This window comes from Cibotium barometz, chromosome 6 (assembly GCF_041138505.1).
Source record: "Cibotium barometz isolate CiBa-2024 chromosome 6, ASM4113850v1, whole genome shotgun sequence".
NCBI lineage: Eukaryota > Viridiplantae > Streptophyta > Polypodiopsida > Cyatheales > Cibotiaceae > Cibotium > Cibotium barometz.
Window position 1 is genome coordinate 11998267 of NC_141051.1, and position 5928 is coordinate 12004194.

Here is a 5928-nt window from a genome sequence, read left to right on the forward strand (position 1 = left end):
ATGACCAGCAGCTTCGCCAACCACCAGAGCCTTGGAGCTCGTCAGCTCCTCTCACTCTTCACACTGCAGCTCCCTTCTCTGTCTCTTCTCGATCACTCCAGCGTGACCCTTATCTTCACAAGGCCGCCACTTCCCTTCACACTATCTACACCTGCACACCCAACTCCTTCTCGCTCTTCACCTGTCCACAGTCCACACCTTCCAGCCCGTCCTTTGCTTCCACATCAAGTTTCACCTATCCCAACCCACATTAAAGGTGGCCTCCTTTAACCTAATCTCTGTCAGCAGCTGCGCTAGCTCACCCCAAGGCGGCTCTCACTTGTCCATCGCCTTTGACGCCAGCACTGCATTTATCTCTCCTGGGCTTGTGGCTGCACACGCAGCTCTCTTCACAAGCTGGTTGCCTTCCCTTCAGCTTCTCAGCGGAATCACCCAGGGCGACCCTCATACTCGCCAGCCTTTTCACCAGGCGGCCAACTTTATCCACAGGCGGCCAGTTCCTTCGAGGCGGCCATCTTTCGCTTCTTCGCCAGCTTCTAGAGGGAACCCGCTGGCAGCTACAAAACCTTCCACATGGTCATTTCATTGTTGGCCACCTAGTTAGTGTATATTTTTAATTTTTAAAAGCCTCAAAGCCTCAAAGATGGCCACACACCCAAAAATGCTCTTTGCTTCCTTAAGCTTCGGATTAACACACCGCGCCCATAACCTTCCTTCCAGTGCCAGAGCTGCCCACACAAAAACCGGCCGCATCATAACTTACCAAACATGACAGTTGCCATCGGTGCCCTGCATTTAGTAACCACCCGCACACCATACTGCATTTAGTAACCACCCGCACACCATACTGCAATAAAAAAACTTCCAAATCTCCAGCATCTGCTCTGAAAAAAACAACGTGCATGTACCGGCTCACTGCAAAACCACCCGCTCTGTACATCTGCCAGGGCATTCAGGACAAAGCTTATTCGTAAACTACGCACACCATATGTACACAGACCCAAAACACCTTTCAGATTTTTACCTGACAACGTGAAACACAACTAGTTAATGTTGTGAAAGAGGGTCCATCCGGCAACAAAAAAATTGTGAAACGTACCTGGTACATGTCGTGAAACAGGGTCCGTCTCGGCAACAAAAAAGAGAGTCTAGAGAAAACAGCCCTGTTTGGAGGCTCATATCTTCTAGACCATGAGTCCGATGAATGTGTGCTAGTTCTCATTGTAAAGCTGGGATTGGGCTCTTTGTAATTGGTCTTGAGAATTCGAGGGAAAAACCCCTCGTTTTGGCTTCTGACTAGCAATCTCTAAATTCAACCCGGAAATCGAGGTAAAAAATTATCCTTAAAACACTTAAAATCGCCCAAAACAGCTTGACAAAGATTACGGACTATATTCGGACTACTTTTTGAGTATCTAATCATGAAAAAATCAAAGAGACAAAGTTGTAGTGCTCCAAAAATACTACAACTCTCTCATGCAGAGTTTTTTAAAATTCCTTTTGGAACACATAAAAAAACGGGCTGCAAAACACGAAAAACTTTTTGAATTTTTTATATATCTTGAGATAGTGAGGAAAATAGGCTTTGAGACCTCCTCTTCCATCTGGAATGCCACTTGCATGCACTTTTTCTGGAAAAATATCTTAGGTCATTCACATGTGTGTAGCACCTAAGCTAATTAGGGCAAACGGACACTCATTTGACCCAACGAAGGGTGCACCAGGCCTCTTGAGGCTATAACGGGCTATAAGAAAACCTAACAAGAAAAAAAACAAAAACACATGTTCTTGCTCATTAAGGAGCAATTGACAACGTCAAGATATGTCAACGATAGATGGATTACCAAGGCTCACACCTAGACTAAACCCAATGGTTGATATCTTCGAGCCATTAAGATTCATGCCCCAAATGCATCTCCCAATTCGTTTTGCCATGCCACAACAAGCGTGTCATTGGGTTTTACACACCCTGTCACATCAATCCCTCCAAGATTTGGTCCTTTGCCTAGCACTACCACAAGTCCTAAACCTTTTGGAGGGCTAAGTACCAACCCTTTGCAACCCCTGCATGTCCACACCTTGAATATATTGACTAATCTAGGAAGGGGGGTTACCCAAGGACTAAGTGATTCCCTACCCACAAAAGCACTCACATGACTTCAGTGACTCATACAAAAATACAGCTATAGAAATTTCCAAAATCATGGGCAAATATCATGGAATGACTGATCCTGTTCAATTCATAAAAATGTTTGAAAAAAGATGCGAAGCCTTTGGAAATCCAAACTGCCCCACCACCAAGGTACATGCGTTGAACCTTTACTTAGTGGGAAAGGCTAGTCGATGGTTCATCACATTGATGCAAATGATTAAAACGAATTTCAAGACCTTGAGAACAACCTTTATCCACCATGACTTTTCAAGACAAGGTGATCGGTGGAGTGCAATAAAAAAACTCTATTCAATTGAGTGTAAACAAAATGAAACCATTAGAGATTTTATCCTTCGGATAAAAATCTTAGACTCATGATGTGAGCCATAGGAGAAACTAAATGATGCTCAATTGAAGGGATGTTTCATGATGGGAATAAAGAATAATGGCTTACACAACTTTATCATTGTATCCAGTCTAGAAACATTCGATCAATGTTGTAAAGAAGAAGAAATGCATTTAGATGGCAACATGATGGAAGATGATCAAGATATGAGATGTTCCTCATCTAAACCAAGTGAAGCAATGGCTAAAGAAAAATTGATTTCAGAATTGGCATTTCCTAAATTTTACATAACCTTGCTTAAATGCTTTGAACTAGAATCTCCAAGAGAGAATGAGCCCCCTCAAAACCAAACATCCTTAATGCCTCTCAAAGTGATGGGAAAAATGCCTTGTGTTCATTGCCCCATCGCTTCCATCCCAATCCCCAACGTACGTACAATGCGTCTATTTCTCTATACTGCATAGGAGCTAAAACTTCCAACATATCTTACTCAGAATATCCCAAGAATTATGGTTAGATTAGAACTTTCCAATAAAATCACCACCACAATCCAAGCACAACGTTATCCACAACGAGAGAAAAATCTCATGACCCTTGAGTTATGGGATTTGTTAGGTCAACCAACACTCATGGCTCATCCTAAAAGAATTCCATTTACACAAGACTTGAACATGCCATGTTTGGGGTACTTTGAACATATAATGTATATTGAAACTAATCCCCTTACTTGCAAGTTTTTTGTGGTTGAGTATGTGTTGAAGGCAGATTTGATCTTGGGGCCGGACTATTGTTACCCAAGCACTAGTGTGCTTTGCTAGCGATATAAGGTCATCATGATGGTCAACAATACAAAGTTGACAATACCATACTGCACAGAAGAGGATCCAACCCTAATGGATTTCTATCATGCGGAATGCAAAAAGATACAAGACTCTTCCTCGGAAGCCCCACTATATGAAGACCTCCCATTTGCAGCACTGATTAACTCAGACAATGCATCTACCCCTTCATCTCCATCCTCACCAACAACGAAGTCAAATGCCACAACCTCACAATTAATGGCTATTCCTAAAGAAGTCCCCCAAGTGCAACTACCTATCTCTAGAAAGGAACTCAAGGGAAAAGCTCCAGAGCTAACGCCTCTTCATCGACCAACCTCACCAAAGGAGATGGCTGCATGCTCAAAAGCCTCAACATTAGAAGCCACTCTGCACGAGACTTAAGCCTCATCGACAACAGTGCTCATCATAAGTCTCAAAGCCACAACTTCAATGCAAACCAATGTGAAGAGGGACCAAAACCTTCCACTCTTCATCCAAAAAGAAAACTCCACCAAGACAACTAAGATCAAGATATCTTAATGATATCCAAATATGGGTAGAAAGGCAACTTTTAATAGCTCAAGCCTACTATACGAAGGCACCAGTCCAATTTGGATGTCTCGTGAATCAAATCCTCCTCCTTAACGTAAAACTCAATGGTGGCCAAGGAAGACTAAAAGTACACCATAACATTGTCCTCAAAATCCTATCCGAGCTCCTCTCAAGAACTACAACAACTCAACAATTATGGGTACCAAAAAGATTATTGCAAGCAGCACAAGGGTACTACCAAGGTAATACCAAAGCTTGGATTCCCAAGCGCATCAAGAAGTCACCCAAGCCTGTACAAAGAAAGAAACCTCAACACCAAATGCATCAGCTCCAATTCATAATGTTCATCAAAGATGGGTGCCTATGCACGTGCTTCAAGAACAAGGATATTGTGATGGTAATCCTATCATATGGTTGCCAAGATAAAAAAAAGTAAGGAACGCTTCACTAACACCTTCAACCCCAATAGCTTCACCTAAAGTTCGATAAGAATGGAGGCCCACACAAAACCAAGCAAGCCACTCAACCCCTCTCATGCATACAATACATACACAAGAGCTTATGCGTTTAGTCAACCCCAATGGCAGCCAACCAGAAGTTGTACCTACCACCTCGACAACACTTGAATCACAAATTTAAGAATCAATTCCCACATGTGCAAACAGAGACTTATGAGCGCATCAAGGACAAACTCACAATGCTCTTTCACCCCTCTGGATGAGAAGCATGAGTGTAGAAGCTATGCAATGGCAGGCATAAGAACCTATTCTTTCAAAAAGGAGAGTAGCCCACAAGAACTTATTGTTTGCAAGGTGGTAACAAAATTTAATGTAATGAAAAAAAAAACTTTATGCCTTAAGCCTTTCATGGCTTAAGCCCTTCACGAATTAACACTTCACTCTTTAAGCTTTCACGCCTTAAGCCTTTCATGGCTTAAGCCCTTCACAAATTAACACTTCACGCTTTAAGCTTTCATGCCTTAACCTTTACGGCTTAAGCCCTTGATGGGTTAAGCCTTTCACATGTTAAGCATTTCACATGTTAAGCCTTTCACAGGTTATCCATTTACGGGTTAATCCTTTCACGGGTTAAGCCTTTCACAGCTTAAGCCCTTCATGCCCTAACACCTCATGCTTTAAGCTTTCACGCTTTAAGCCTTCATGCTGTAACACTTCACATCACAAACTAATTACTCTACTAATTTCCCACATCACTCCAGTGTTATTATTGCTCACTTTACTAACACACTTCCCATCACCAAAAAACCACAAAAAAAAAAACAAAAGGGAGTCACACAAATAGTCTACTAAAAAATGGTAGATGATCACATGAAACTCCAAACAATCTTCAATAGCCAATACATTTTGGTTAAGCTTATGGCTTACCATTCTTATGGCTAAGTTAATATACAACAGCTTTTCCATGAGTACATAACCATACTCATGCACTGGAGGACATTTGCACCAAAACCTCATCATCGACAACTTGCCAGATATATCTCTAGATGGGGGAGGCTATGGTGGGTGACAACTTGGTTAGTGGTATAACCCATCGCCTATAATCTTTCTTCAAATTGCAAACCTCTCCAAACGAATCCAAGTATTCAACACATTGGTCCCTAATCCTTAGTGAAGATATCTATTATTATCCTCTGGCAAGTCGATGTAATTCTTTCATACCTCACCAACATGTGGCTAGTTCAACAAGCAACAGCTCCAATAAGAGTGTATTTGACTCAGTTCATGTCCTTCATGTATATCTGCTTCATAGGAGTACTTAAATATACATAAAATCATAAAAAGCACATGGAAAGAAGCATGCAAGAATAGGTCCTCCTCAACAACATTTGACAAGAATCCTACCACAAACATGAACATCATCAAAGGCCAATTTCTTCAAATGATGAATGTCACTTCAATGAATCACATGAGGAAGTGAGAATCACAATCTCGTTCTGATAATTTTATCTACATTCCTCTAGATCCTTCATTCTCTTCTCCCCTATTATTAACATCTCTTAGTTTATCAACTAACACAAATCCCATGTAACTTTACTT